This window comes from Mus musculus, chromosome 2 (genome assembly GCF_000001635.26).
Source record: "Mus musculus strain C57BL/6J chromosome 2, GRCm38.p6 C57BL/6J".
NCBI classification, from domain to species: domain Eukaryota; kingdom Metazoa; phylum Chordata; class Mammalia; order Rodentia; family Muridae; genus Mus; species Mus musculus.
The window spans coordinates 147,423,555-147,439,422 of NC_000068.7; the positions used below are offsets into that span (position 1 = coordinate 147,423,555).

Here is a 15,868-nt window from a genome sequence, read left to right on the forward strand (position 1 = left end):
ATGGTTAGGGGTGGCTTGGCCATTTTCCCATGAGTCTGAGGCTAGGCCCATGTCAAACGTTACACATGTGCTCAAGACTTCATGCACTCAAGGCTTCCTCCCTTCTTTAGGCCTTTCCTTTAAAATATTGGAAGAAGATTAAAAACGGGAGCTAGAATCTACTAAACTTACACAGGACCATTTAGAAAAGTGAGAAGACATTCATATCTTAAATCAGCACTATATAGATATTCATGTTCGTCAACTGTGTTGAATGCCTTCCAAGTATTTCACAGGAGCAACAGGGCTTCCATTGAAATGTGGACTTGTCAACCCCCCTCAAAGCCCAACAATAATCTTTTCAAGTCTCCTCTCTCTACTGCCCCAAACCATGCCCTGCTTGTTGCACTGTGTATGGGTCAGAGGTGAGCATAGCTGCCTTTTACAGAACTACCTGCAAGCAAAAGCCCATCACCAGGACATTGAATTCTGTCCTATTCGAGGGTCCTGTCCATGCAACCCCCTTTCCAAGATCCACCTGTATCACTGCTCTACGAAGGAGGCATCTCTGGCTTGTGGGAGAGGATAGTGCTTCAGAAACCTCACTGGAGTCTAGGAGGAGCAGGAGGCACCAGGCCAGCTTCCAGGTTGCTCTCTCACTGAACTGTTGAGGTTTACACCCCAGCCTTTGAGATAGTTTATCCAGCAGTTGTTAAAAATGATTTGGGTATCACACAGGGTTTTAAAAATACAAGCTAAGCCTTCTATTTTTATTTCCAAGAAGCTGAAGGGCAGCATGTCCGCATGTCCAGGACTTTCAGTCAAGTCTGTGATGACCAAAGACAATCCTCCTCTATCAATTTAATTGGGTTTCTTGAACTGTCAATGACACATCAGTAAATGCTTAGATGATTTTGGGGAAAAAATCTCTCCTGGCAGTGATTTTGTGAACTTCTTCTGTGGATAGTCATTACTAATGATCATGAGGGAGGTTATGTAGCTGAAGAGCCAGCAGGACTCACTAAGCAGAGACCAAGATTTACAGAGCAATCCTTAGCTTGGGCAGAGTTTCAAAGACAGACATCAGCTGCAGTAACTCCACACAATAAACACTACAACACATCAGCGAAGTAACACGATGATAATTGATCATTTTTTCATCCCCCGGGGTGGCAGGTCAGTGAGAGTGTCTTGGATTCAGGATGAGCCTAGTGTCAGGTTTCTCTCATCTGCCTCCCATTCGGGATGACCCAGGGCATCGTCTTCTCATGGTTGCTGCAGATGTGTGAGAAGGCTGAGCAGAAACATGTGTTGCTTTGGCGGACCTGAGCTCTGAGGTGGCTCCTGTCACTTCTGCCCACATTTCACTGGCCAAAGCATTTCATATGGAGAAGCCCAGCACCAATTGGGTGAGGAAGTGAAATTCACTCACAGTAATCCAAGGCAAATGTGGCAAGAGAGCAACGGTGAATGGAAAACAGAGCAGGCAACTTCCAGGCAGGAGGGAGAGGATATGGCTTGCCTTCTTAGTATCTGGGCTGACCTTACACATCCCAGCTCAGTGACCCATGACGAAGCTTGCTCATTAGCAGCTCCTATTCAAATGCCCCCACGTTTCTTCCTGTTTTTTGTTTTTTTTTGAAAACTTGCTTTATTTAGGTTTTTTTTTTTGCAATTTAAAAAATTAAACTACGATGACATCATTTTCTTCCTCCTTTCCTTCCTTAGTTTCTCCCATGTCCTTTCCACCTGTTCCCTCTCAAATTCATGGCCTCTTTTTCTTTACAAAAAAAAAGAAAACCCTATTATTGTTGCATGTATACACATTTTAAAAAATACAACCTGCTCAGGACACTGAGTGTTTCTTGCACGTGTACGATTTCAGGGTTGACTACTTGGTATTGCGTAACAAATGAGAGGGCTCATTCTTGAAGATTTAGTTCTTTCTCTTTCAGCATTGCTTAGTTACTTCTAGTTCTTGGTCTAGGTTGGGGCCCCATGGTATTCCCCATCCCCCACAAAAGTGTGCTCATTGGTGTTGCCCTTGTTTGTGTCTTATTTAAGTAGCCACACTGTTGAGGTGTCATGGGTATAGCTTCCCTGCCATTTCTAAGAGACACAATCTCAAAGTAGACTTAAATTCTCGGGACATTGATTGCTTGGGATGCCTTTCCATGTCCCAAGGTATAAAGAATGAACTCAATTTTTTTTCTTCACATAGATCTGCTGTACTTTGTTGGCACACTGAGAAGTTTCCAGAGTGAGAATTTGGGCTTTGCAATGTACCTGACTGTTAGAACCTGAGAGTGAAAGCAAGTTATTGTTGGATTGTTGAGAGCAGTGGTTCTCAGTCTTCCTAATGCTGCACCCTTTAATCAAGTTCCTCATGTTGTGGTGACCCCCCAACCACAAAATTCTTTCCATTGCTACTTCATTACTGTGACTTTGCTGCTATTATGAATTGTAATGTGAATATCTATGCTTAACCAACCTCTATGAGAAAGGGTAGATTGGTCCAAAGGGCTTGCAACCCAACCCACAGGTTGAGAATCACTGTTTTAGAGCTTCAGGGTGATCATGGTTTGCATTTGAATAGCATATGAGAATTGAGTATTACTTTTACAGGTGTGCATGGAACATCAAGAGAGAATCCAAATGGCATGGCCTAGAAGATGGTTTGTGTTTGTGTGTGCACATGTGTATGCATATGCCTGTGTGCTTGCATGTGTGTGTGTGTGTGCGTATGTGTAGAGGCCAGAGAATAATATTGAGTGTCTTTTATCAGACACTATTGCTTATCTTCTTTGTTTGATGCATTGATTAACTAATTAATTAATTAAAATTTGAGATGTCTCTCCTTGGCCTGGACCTTACTGATAAGGCTTGACTGGCTGACTATTGAGCACTAGGCATTCACTTCCCTCCACCCTCATAGAACTGGAATTAAGAGCTTACCACCATGCTTACCACCATTTAAGAAACATTGTTTTAATGTGTGTTTGGTGTTAAAAATCAGTTAATGCTTGTAGAAGAAATATTTTACCAACTAAACTACCTTCTCAATCAGAAGTCATATGGGTGGTGACACAGACCTATAACGGCAGCATTCAATAATGTCAGGATTCAAGAGGCAGAGGAGGGAGGATTCTGATATTCTGAAGTTGAGACTGGCCTGAGCTATAAAATGGGACCCTAATAGAGGAGGGAAAATGTGGGAGTATAAAAAAAATTAAATACTAGTTTTTTTCTATCAAATACTATAGGACTTTTGTTTAGGGCAATGAATTCAACTATTCTCGTCTCCCCCACCCTCGTAAGACTTTTATGTAAACGTTTTAATTCTGTTTTACAGGTGTGCATGGAACATCAGGAAAACCTTCACTTGCACAAATGGGCCCCGATGCGCTCCAAGCGTTTGATGTTCTGGAGCAGGGACCCTTTCCCTTTCCTCCTTCACTTCCTGTGTGATGATTATTTTCAGACTAGCCAATTGAATTAAAGTGTGAGACCAAGCCGTAGCCAATGAGGAAAAGACACAGCCACCACCTGGGGTGGAATATAAAGCAAGTGAGTTTCCTTTCTCTGTGTTGTCTCTTTTACCTGGAACTTACTTCTAACAGGGGGTAAGGGGGGAGGGAGGGAGGGAGAGAGGGAGGAAAGGAGGGAGGGAGATAGAGAGAGTTTTCTCAATATTCTAATATATTCTAATATTTTGAAAATAGATATTAATGAATTTGGTTTGATTATAAATAATCTGCTGAACTTTGAATTATTTAGCAATTGCTTCCTTTAATACTCTGATAAAGACATAGGCTGTAGTTAGTGATCCTCCTTCTGTCAGTTATCAGCTGTCAATCAACTTCTGTGTTGACTCTGCAGGTGTGGACACAAGTTAAGATCCCATGGCTTAAGACTGGGTCTATCGTATGTGATTATGAGGTGTTGTTGACAACACCAGGCAAAAATAAGGCCACTACTACATTTTTTGAGCCAAATTTGCAGCAAGCTTTATTAAATACTGGCCATGACCTTAGACACTAGCTGGGCTCATTCTCTGGATTTCCTAGAGTATGATGCTGAATTACATAGTCAGGGCTTTATGAAGATAAAACCCAAAGGGCTGCATAGTTCCTACCTTCCTCTCATCTGGGACAGACATCCATTCTGACAGACTTCATGCCTACATACCTTCTGCTCACTTTTGATCAACCACACATTCTGTACAGTAGGTGCAACCAAGCTTGTTGACAGAAAGCAAAAAACATGGGGTTTGCTATCCTACATGAAAAGCACCCAGCCTTCCAGGACGTTATCTTTCTCAGGACAAGTGTGGCCTACAGGTTAGAGGCACTTTTTTGCTTTATAGATCTCGTAAGAATAGTAATTTAAATTTAAAACATAACTTTAGCCATCTCAGTGTGTTTACCAGCTTTCTGACACTGTGATAAAACACTGAAGGTATTTAATCAGGGCAAAGGCTTATGGCTCATGATTTCAGAGGTCACTTAATTTGGGTCTGTGGAGCGTGGAAAACCGTAGCAGGAGCATGTGGTGAATAAAGTTGCTCCTCTCATGACATCTGAAAGACAAGAAGGAAGAGATGAAAGAGCCCTATATCCGTGTTCTCTTCAAGGAGCCCCCCTCCAGGTGCCTTACTTCCTCCCACTGGGCCTGCCTCCTAAAGCTTCTACCCCCTGTTAATAGAACCAGAGGTTGGAGACCACGTCTTTAACAAACATGAGGCCTTAGAGGACACTTCAGGTCCAAATTACAGCATTGCTTTATTGGCTAGCTTGTCTATGGAGGTGGCTCAGCAGGTAAAGATAGTTGCTGGTTAGCCTGGTGAAGAGCTCACTTTGTGGAAGGAAAGACTAACTTCTCAGAAGCAACTGTGCACGTGTGTTCAAAGAATAGAGAAGAAAATGTTAAGTTTTGTTTGTTTGTTTGTTTTTGTTTTAGACATGTAAGGGAGAACTATTTGTACTCTGAAGACACAGTCTACTGTGGCAGGTGCAGCAGAGTGACAGGAGTGTGAGGCATCTGGCTCCATCGCATCTGCAGCCTGGAAACAGGAGGCAAATGATGCGCCTCAGTCCACATCCTCTCTTGATTCATTGTGGACCCCAACCACGGAGTGGTGCCACTCATAACAAGGGCAAGTATTTCCGTTTTTGCTAACCCAATCTAAACACTCCTGCAGGACATTTTCAGAGGTTTATGTCCTGGGTAATTCCAGGTCCTGTCACAGTCACAGGGCTGTCATGTCACAGGAGCATCATGGTGGCAAGGCACTCTTTCAGCTTCTCAGAGGAGGTGGCAAGTTAACACAAACATATGTCTTGAACACTTACTCAGCCAGACATTGAAATCTCCTGTCTTTTCACAGTTCCTGAATTATTTCTTTATGTCTAACCCAGGATATAAAGAAATAATTGTGAAACAATGGGAAAAGATCTTTGTAGGCATTTAAAAATGCTATTATTTGATTGTTTTTTTCCAAACAACTTTTACATAGGTTATGGCTAAAACCAAGCTTGTCTCCTATGGGTTCATGATAGGAGTTTGGTCCTCACTGTGGTGTTATTAAGTGGTGTAATATTTAAGAAGCAGGGTTAATGCAGAGATCTATAGGTCTTCTGAAGGATGTCCTCAGAGGAGAATGTGGGACCTCAGTCTCCTCTCTGCTTTGGTCTAGAAGCTCTCCTAATCTCACAGCTATTTCCTCTATAGCACCTTTCACCCTTAGGCTCCCACCAGAACCTGAATCAGTAGACCACCAGGTCTTGGCCCATTAGCCATTAAAAGTATAGACTAATAAGTTTCCTTTTTTCAAACACAGTCCACCTTGGGTGTTTCATTTTAGCCACCATGACTAAAATGGTGGCATCCCATTTTACAGACGAGAAGACCGAGACAAGACAAGAAGTCCTAGCAACTTACTCAGAAGCTCACAGCAAGTTGACAAATGAGTAGGATTCCAATTCAGGTCAACCGAACCTCCAAGCTGTATTTTCCCCATCTCATTACTTAAGGAGAATGGAGAGGCTTCCTTAGGGGAAGGTGGTGTCTTCAAAAATTTGTCCTTAAGAATGCCCCCCTCACCTCATGCCTTTCAAATTTCATGTGTTCTTTGATGAAGCTGTGTCTTAGAGGCATTTTAATTCCCTGAACAGTTGACAAGGCACTGGCTGGCTGTAGATATTAAGAACAGCAAGAGCAACAGTTTATTACTGAATATGGAAAAAAGGTTACCATGGCAACAGACACACAGCACACTGCAAAGCCCAGTCGAGCTGTTATGACATAACCTGCTGCTTTGTTTTTGGAAGGCCTCTGGATGACCTATGCTGTTCTTTCTCTCCTGAAACAGTGGCCATCAATGGATAACCACACAAATAAGAACATTAGTGTCAGGATCATATTAGTGGACAGGTAAGTTACTGAGTCAGATATTCATTTATTACATAATCTACACTTTGTCCTCCTTTCCCCATTTAAGGGTGTCAATAACCTTTTCTGAAGGTCCAACTTCCATTTAACAGCAGGCCTCAGCTCCCAGCCTTCCCCTGGACTCTTTGAAGTCACTAGCACACCATGCACAGGAGGAAGCCATTAGCCAGGGGAACTCCCAACTTATATGGCTAACCATAAATTAGAAGGCTGGGGATGTCTGACCAGCAACTGCAAACCCACTCAAGCTGACTGTTGCTTGTTCTACCCATTGATGACAGGTCACTAAAGAATTCTCTTCAGGCAGTTCATTTCTGTTGGCAGCAACATTACTATTTGGACTTCTGAAATGACTCTGGCAGTATACAAGGCTGCCACAGACAGGCATTCTGGAATTGAAGTTTTAGTGAAATATTCTAAGTTGTTATTCTATTGGGTGGGGGTCAGGTGTATTATGGCCCCTCTGCTGTTTGTCTTTCTTTCCTTCTTTCTTTCTTTCTTTCTTTCTTTCTTTCTTTCTTTCTTTCTTTCTTTCTTTCTTTCTTTCTTTCTTTCTTTCTTTCTTTCTTTCTTTCTTTCCTTCCTTCCTTCCTTCCTTCCTTCCTTCCTTCCTTCCTTCCTTCCTTCCTTCTTTCCTTCTTTCTCTCTTTCTCTCTCTTCTCTCTCTCTCTCTCTCTCTTTCTTTCTTTCTTTCTTTCTTTCTTTCTTTCTTTCTTTCTTTCTTTCTTTCTTTCTTTCTTTCTTTCTTTCTTTCTTTCTGTGTGTATTTATAGTACAATGCCCATCGATGCCCATGTGTATTTATGACTGTATGAGCCTGTGTGCCTGTGTGCATGTGTCTGACTGCAGCCAGAGTGCACTTGGGGTATCTGCCATAAGAGCTCTCAGACAGGATCTTTCTCTAAACTGGATGTTTGATGTTCAGGCTGGATTTACAGTGGGCTCTTGGGATCTGCCTGGCTCTACTCACCATTGATCACTGGCATCTGTGGCCACACCTGAGTTTTATGTAGGTGCTGGAGATTAACATTCAGATCCTCATGCTTGCACAATGAGTGCTCTTACACACTGAACCATCTTCTCAACACCCAATATTTTTCTTGAGTCAGGAGCCTCCACAAGATCAGAATGGCAAGTGGTTTCTGAGAAGACCCATCGGGGTTGGGTCTTAAAGAAACCACAGAGAGTAGCCTGAGAGTCTGGAGGGGCCACTGAAGCATTGTTTGCCTTTGAGACAATGGCTTCACTTCTGGCAGAGCAATGTCCCACAGAATATTGATACTCAAGAAATTATTATCAGTTACCTACTACATGTCAGGCACTGTTCTCCAAACTAAGAACAACACTGAATACAACAGCAAATAAAACATAAAATATAAAAATACACACCTGTGTGAGGTTTGTATCAAAGCAGAGGGAACAGGCAATAAAATAAGTTCAAATGTGCCTAAGTTTAAGGTACAGTGACATCACAATAAAGCCATCACATGTTGAAATAGTTTAAGTTGTAAACTGGTTGACTACACTCCAGCCTATGGACCACTAATTTAGTGGCCAGACACACTGTACAGTCAGCTGTTTCCTCTGATGACATGGAAGTCATTGTTGACACTGACTGGAAGCATGGCTTACTACTTTCACCCAGAATTGATGGACAACATCCCATGGCTCTTGCTGGCCTGGGAGGAGACAACAGGAAGGTTTAATGTATAACTTTAACTGACTGTGAATCATTTTCCACCATCTGAGCATTGAAAAGCCATATAGAAACCCAGCCATCCAGGTTAGGACGGCATAGCTGTTACAAGAAGACATGAATCCTCATGAAAAGGGAGAGGTGAGAACATAGGGGCAGGGCAGGGAAGGGAAAATCCTAGGCAGGGATCACTAGGGACCACTAGTCAATGTATTGCCACGTATGGAGGTGATGTCTGAGTAAAGACACAGGAGAGAAACAGTGAAGTCTGGGGCAAAGCAAGCTTATAGAAGGGCAGTAGAGCCTGATCCTGAGGGGTGGGTGTCTTTACAGAGGCAGGAACTAGCTGTGTGGTGATTGGGCACACTCAAGATGCTGTTCCGCCCCTGAGAGTGTGAATGCCCACTAGCAGCGTCATGAGAAAAGTATTTAAAAAATACTCTTTAATAATATTTGCTGTTTAAAAAAAGAAAAAAGGGAATCTTTAAAAATTTACCTTTTAAATTTGAAAATAACACTCGTCTATATTTATATGGGGCTTATTGCAATGTTTAATCTGTATTTAAATCATGGAACTATTAAATCAACCTAACTATCACAGGTATTACCTTGCTTATTTAGCATTATTTTTGTGGTGAAAGTGACAATAAAATTGACAATGTTAGCAATTTCTATGTAGGACAGAAGTTTTCAAAGATTCTTTCTCTGCGGGCACAAAGGCTGGGACCCTTGTTGAAACTGTTTGCAGCTATCTGGCTATATAAGATGGGGAGGGTTGGAGGGAGTGACGGGAGACGATGAGAAACTGTCATGGTCTGGAAAGACACAGGCTCTTGCTGACAGACTGAATGTGAGTGTGAGGAGAGGGGCCCCAGAAGGCCTCTAAGCATTTTTCACTGGAAAATACGCAAGAGAGCAGAGCCCTTGGTTGACAGGGAAGACTGAAGTAAGGCAGGTATTTGGGGGCGCTGACAGGGACTTCACTCCGTTAGACCTCCAAGTGGAGACAGGAAGTAAGCGATGAGGAGCAGGAATTCGGGGGGTGGGGGTGGGGCTTGGGATTAAATATAGATATGGCTGGTGCTCAGACCTTGGGGCTTATGTGATTGGATCCAGGTGAAAGAATGTGGTAAGGATACCCAAGCACCTCCTTATGAGGTAAAGAAAAAGAGGAAGAATCAGTAAAAGAAGCCGTGTTAGTCCATGTGTGCATCTTTTTGATGGAATACCCGTCAGAAGCAAATTGAGGGAGGAGGGATTTATTCTGGCTCACAGTATTAGCGGGGTCAGCCCATGCTTTTGCCTCATGCGCTGGATTGCAGGAAAGTATGGTGGAAGCTGTTCACTTCTTGATGGGCAGGGAGCAGAGAGTGACAGGGGTCTGGGATAATATATCTACCAGGGTCCACCCTCAGTGACTTACTTCAGAAAGTTTCCACAGCTTCCCTAAACAGTCCTGGTAGCCAGGAATCATTATATTCTCTGTGGGGGAACCTTTCATATTCAAAACGTTAAGGAAGGAGAGAAGGTGAGAGGATCAAGGAGGAGAGGACAGAAGAGGAAAGGGGATGAGGGGAGGGTCTGGGAGGGGAGGGAAGAAAAAAGGAGGAATCAGAGCCACGGATTGAGGGATGGCCAGTAGAGGGCAGTGTTCGGGAATACAAGGGAAAGAAAGGTGAGGTTTATGTCCAAGGCTGCTGGGTCCCAAGACAGACATGAGCTTGGTCGCTAGACTGGTCCGTATGGTACAGTACCATAGAGTTCTGAGACAGTTTGGGGGAGAGCCAGAGAGGAATTGGAGCAAGCAAGATCTCTTTCTCCAGACTTGACTCAGCCAGAAGTCATTTTTCAGAGTCTCAGCTAAAATTTGCCAGGAAGAACCGGCCCCATAGATCATCTGTTGAACCAAATTGTCTAGAGACGCTCAGAGAGGGAAGTTGGCTCCTCAGGGGCTCTTCAAGAGAATGGAGAGGGCAGAGGAAAGACCTAGATGTGTGAAGAGGCCCGGCCTGGGTGCAGATGAGGGTCCACGTACTGATGTTTCTTAGCTCTAACTTCCATTAAATAGGTGGATTCTGCTCTGAGGACCTACAGCAAAGCTTTGGCCTATCATTATGATTTGCAATTCACTCTGGGGACATTTCCAGGAACAGTGAAGAGAAGTGTCTAGGAACACACGCACACACACACACACACACACACACACACACACACACACACACACACACAGTTCAGATCCCAGCCCTGCCGCCATATTCGAGCTGCGTGACACGTGGAAGATACTTAACCTCTTTGAACGTTGTCTGCAGAATTGCGGTATTGCTAATGCTTACCTCCTGAGTCCTGAACATGAACTATATTCCTAGAAATAGCACTGTCCACAATGACCTGGTGCAGCATTTTTATATTTATTTACCTATTTATTTATACTTTTTAGTGGTGAGAAAGCAAGGGACGTGAGTGGAGACTGCACTTGAAGACAAATTCCAATTTTCCCAGACCTCAAAATGCAGCTCTGCTACTCTCTCCTGCTTCTCTCTCCTGGCTGGAATGTACAGTGAGCCACAGTGCCCCAGGGGGCCACCATCGACAGTTACACAACTTAACATGGGCTGTTCTCGTGTCTTCAGTTCTGGGTCCCAGCATTTTATAAGTTATATGTGATAGTCAGCACTTTGTTACAAAATTGGTGAATGTAGATATACTTAGCATGCTCAAGGCAGGTGAGGCTAAGAAATGATATTCTGTGGGTTGGACATTGTTTTAGTTCATTTCCCACTGCTGTGATAAAACACCATGACCAGAAGCAATATGGGGAGGAAAGGGTTTATTTGGCCTGAAGGTTTAGTCCATCATTAGGGATATCAAGTCAGGAACTCAAGGCAGGAACCTGGAGGCAGGAACTGAAGCAGAGATGCTAGCGGAAGGCTACTTACTTCTTCCTCATAGGTTGATCAGCCTGCTTTTCTGATACACCCAGGACCACCCGCTCAAGGATGGGTCCTTCCATATCAATCATCAATGAAGAAAATGCCTCAGAAGTATACCTACAGACCAATCTGGTCGGGATAGTTTCTCAATTGCATGTTGGTAGGAGGTAGGCTGAAATCCCTAGTAGTCTTTAAATAAGGGAAGTGAGGTTACTGACGTGTCAGAGTGTCCATAAAAGTAAATAAACCATGAATATGCCTAGAATCCTAGCACTTGAGATAAGCAGAGTTAAATAGTAAAGAATGTTCCCAGGATCTGGACATTGGTAAAGTACTTGTCTTGTAAGCACAAAGACCCGAGTTCAATTGCCAGAATCCACATAAAGCTACAAGGTGTGGGTTTATGGTTTCAGCATTGGGAATGCAGAGACGGTTGAATTTCAGGGATTCTCTGTAAGCTAGTTTAGCCTAATTGGTCAGTCAATGAGAGACTTTTTAAAAGAAGGTGGATGGAGATCCTCAGGAAGACACCCAAGGTTGCCCTTTGACCTCCACACATATGTTCTCACACATGCATGGCCCTAAATGCTTCTCTTCACACAAATAAAAACAACCCCAGGGTGAAAAATGAACAGGTTTCAGTAACAACTATCAGTGAGAGATGGCAAATTATCACTTCCTTCTGACAACAGAGCTTGTCACTCATCCCCGTTGCCTGGAGACTCAGCGGGATCATCTGGCGGCTCAGGAGGAGATGCACAACCCACCTCTACTTTGACATTTGTTCCCTCATGGAACTTTTCAATGGAAAGAGAGTTGGGGTGACACAGGCCACACCTCACTGCAGGACTTCAATGTGCTTGTCTAGGTTGCTTTGTTTTTCTAAGCTCCATCCACTGCTCCATTAGTCTGTGACCCAGAATGGAAGCACTCGCAGCAGTGCAAAACATAAACTCAGCTTGGCGTCTAACCAAGGTAAGTCAAGCTCTCACGGACTCACGGTCCTGTGTGTGTGTGTGTTATAATTTTTTTTTTTTGCTCTTGTAATAAGTGAAAAGTCAGGACTTCTTGTTATCTACCACTGCAGCAGAGACTGGCTAATACCTTCCTTAAGGTGGAATTAATGTGGCGAAAGTTAAGTTCAGAAGGAGGCTGGAAATTGTGAGAGCATGTGAGCTTGTAAGACCAAGATCCCTCTTGTAGACTCAAAGTCATTGCTGCCAAGGGGTGGAGTAGTCTCCTAAGTAGCGCAGGTCTCTATGGCTGAGCAGCAGTCTGTGTTGAAAAGGGAGGCCAACTCTGTGTCTTGAGAGAGAAGCAGGCTGTGCAAAGACTCATCAGGCTTGGGAAAGCACAGCCTTGGTTCCTTCCAACAGTTTTATATTTAAAGTCTGGGACAATATCTTGGTGTGTCTTTGTGAGAAAATAGAAAAACAGAATGCCTTGTGGTATCTAACAGCCCAGTGTAAAATAAAGTAATGCAATGTAAAGTCATACACTGACAGGGTTTAATCATTGCTGGCTAGTTTGCTTATCAAGAAACTATAAAAAAGCAGAAGCAAGACTGAGATCCCCGTCCCCCCAAAAAAATTCTCGGAAAGGTGAGCAGCATTTCCTGAAAAAGTGGGTTTTGATGGTGCCAGTGGCTCAAGGCAGCAAGGCAGAAAGGAGGCAGATGCGAGTGTCTGCTGCTGTCTGGGATATGCTAGCATTCCTGTCTTCAGGGCTGGATCAGAGCTTTGATGGTTGGTTACCTTTTCCTTTGTGCCTTTTTCTTAACCTCAGACAGCTTTTTCCTTTAAGGTTTATTTTAAAATTTAACTTCTACTTGACTTAAAGTTACAAACCATTTTAGCTGCAGGGTAGCATCTCAATACATGTATCCACTGTATATATTAATGACAAAATCAAGGTAACTGACACACTCATTAGTGTGTGTGTGTGTGTGTGTGTGTGTGTGTGTGTGTGTGTGTGTGTATGAAGAAAACACTCCTCTCCTCCTCTGGATACTTTACATATACAGTACAATATGACTGACTATAGTCTCTCCTGGTGCCTCAAACACTCACTGTTCCTCCCATCTGTCTGTAACCTTATACCCACTGACCCATGTTTTTCCATTCTTCTTTCTCCTTCTCTCTATAACCTGTGGTGGCCACTGTTTTAGTTTTGCCTGAAGCCACATATAGTCTTTTATAACATAAAGTTATGGATGTGGAGATATAATTCAGTGATAGGGTAACTGGTCTACCATGTCAAGGTCCCAGATTTAGTCTGGAGAAAAAAAAAAAAAAAGGAAAAGAAAATAGAAAAAAAGCAGAGAAAATAAAAAAGAAAAAAAAAGAAGAGAAGAGAAAAGAAAAAAAACACATTGCCCTGGTTCTTCTCAGTCTCTCTCACTCAGGATCACCACTGTAAGACCAGCCCTTTGTGCCCTCTGGGAACTTGGTTTGTTGCTTCAACTTCCTTGGGGTGTTCTTGGCTGGTGCTTCAGCTACTCGCTGTATGAATATTATAGTGTGCTTCTGTCCGTGGAAATGAACTTCAGGGCTGAGAATTCTGCTGATTGGCATGTTTATTGGAATTCAGAGAATCAGCTTTTGTTATTGCATTTTTAAAATGAAATTTGTGGTTATTTCTCTCACATTGTTCCTCCACTCCCTTTTCTCCCTTTGCCCCCGCCCCCCACTCCATGTCACTCGGGACCTTCCTATGCCCCCACTCTGATTCTTAATATCTCTTGTTCCCTCCATCTTGCTCCATGTCTATACTGCTCTTGCATGCCCGAATTTTCATATAAATGTTATTTATTAGGATCCACATCTGCAAGAGGGCAAGCATGCTTCATCTTTTTGAGTATGGGTCACCTCACTTATATAATACTACCCAGATCCATTCAGTTCCCTGAAAATTTCATATTTACAGATGAGTAAAATTCTATTCTATACATGCCACATTCCATTATCCATTCATCTGTTGATGGACATCTTGGCTGACTCCATGTCCTTGTTGTTGTGAATAATATAGCAAGAAACATGGATGTCCAAGTCTCTTTCAAACACTTTCATCAAGACATCTAATCTAATGTTTGACTAAGCAACTGCATACCCTGGCTTAGCCAAACAAGGTCAGTCACCATTGGATCAGTCCCATAAACAATCAATTCCCAGCTTTGTGCCAGGACTTCAGCAGTTTGCTTGCCTATGGAGAAAATGGCAGAAAACTAAGATCCTCACACACCTGCTCCCAGTATGGATACAATCAACATTCCGGTGAGCCCAACTGGTACCTATTTTTCATCAGGTTGTTGAGTGTACAGAGCTAGGTGCCTTTTTGTCACACACATCCATTGGCTTACAGAAGGTGTATCTTCATTGTGGTATATTGGTGGAAGAATTTGTTTGGCTCTCTGGTTCCATATGATTATATCATACTTTTGTGTTCCTAGAAGGTGAATGTGTTAAATTAGTGCCCATGTGCATGCACACATGTGTCTGGCAGCTATAAACGTGTCACGCCTTATATTTCGAAAACATCAAGAAGTAGATGTGTATGTAGTTATGTGCCCATATATATGGACACAGGAGGGCTACACTGCCCCTTAAAAATAGCAACAGCTAAATGTTTATCCTTTAGCTTCACCGAGGATTTTCTGAACAGTGAAATGGGTTATAACTATGATCAACATCAGGATAGCTTCACAGAGGGAAGGGGAGGAAATGATCCTTTGTTGGTGATTTAGCATCTAGGCTAGGGGATGGAGTTCTGGGAGCTTCCAGGTTGCCACTGTGCCCCACAGATGCTTCTTTCAGACATGCCACAGTATTCCCAGAATCTGGACATTTCACAGCTCCTATTAGCACCTGGAACCAGTAAGGACCCATTGGTGTAGACCACCTGAGAAGGAGGGTTCCTGAGGGTTAAAGAGAGGGTATGGAGCAAAAGAGAAGTTCTGTGTTGTGATGAGAAGCTGTAAGGAAGCCAGGTGTCTCCACAGGTACTATTTAGATACTACTGAGTAAGACAGGGATGTGATATAGGGCATTTCTGTTGGCTTTGAGATTTGTTTCAAAGCTATCTTCAGAAACAACAAGAAAATGAAGGCTGCTTCAACACCATCAGCAAACCATTTCTCGGAGGCTTTCAGGATAAATGAAAGGATTTCACTATGTCTTGCAAACACCAATATGCAGGCAGCTAGATGGTCCTGGTTTCTGTGGCACAGTCCAAGCTGTTAGGGTTTTCTATGTCCTTGGTATGGGGCTCCGGCTTAAGGGCAATTACTAGCATATCCTCAGATAGCTAGACCCTGGGCTTTGCTTTCTCAAGATATTTCTGTGGGTACCTGTCTCATGTTTTTGAATGATTGTTGCCAATGTAGTAGCACTCTTTTGGGGAGGGGTGCTGTGGATCTCTAGGACATGGGTCTTGTCAGGTAGAGGTAGGTCACTAGGAGTGAGCCTTTGATCAACTTTGGTTTAGCTGATCCCTGGTTCCTGTCACTCTCTCTGTTTTCTAGAACTACTCCTATGTGAGCAGCCTGTGTCATTTGCTCCCACAGCTGCTGACCAAGAAATTTGACCACAAACTATGATTCCACATAAATCCACCCTTTAAAAGTTGCTTCTCTCAGGTATAACTCAAATGTAACTAATGCACTAACATAGAGTAGGATTTGGGCAATGCCCCTGGGAGGAAGGGTACTGAGTTTTAGACTAATTATCAGTCATTACTTCCCCATTGACTAAGTAGGACCCCATTTGAAAACCCCTACTCTGGTAGTCTCAACCCACTCCAAATTAGACCATCACCA

At 43.1% G+C, this 15,868-nt stretch overlaps 2 long non-coding RNA genes across 2 annotated transcripts in view; one reads left to right on the forward strand and one right to left on the reverse strand.

The window, feature by feature from the left end:
* Positions 1 to 4,401: 4,401 nt before the first annotated feature.
* Positions 4,402 to 7,845, reverse strand: Gm39956. Its single transcript, XR_866810.1, has 3 exons — positions 7,819 to 7,845; positions 5,920 to 6,171; positions 4,402 to 4,558 (listed from the first exon to the last, which is right to left on the reverse strand). It is a non-coding gene; the product is annotated as a predicted gene, 39956 (long non-coding RNA).
* A 364-nt stretch (positions 7,846 to 8,209) lies between these two features.
* Gm35479 overlaps positions 8,210 to 15,868 on the forward strand; it is a 48,482-nt gene continuing 40,823 nt past the window's right edge. The window contains exons 1-2 of the long non-coding RNA XR_375067.1: positions 8,210 to 8,266; positions 11,748 to 12,030. This is a non-coding gene — a long non-coding RNA (predicted gene, 35479). The remainder of the gene's footprint in view (positions 8,267 to 11,747; positions 12,031 to 15,868) is intronic.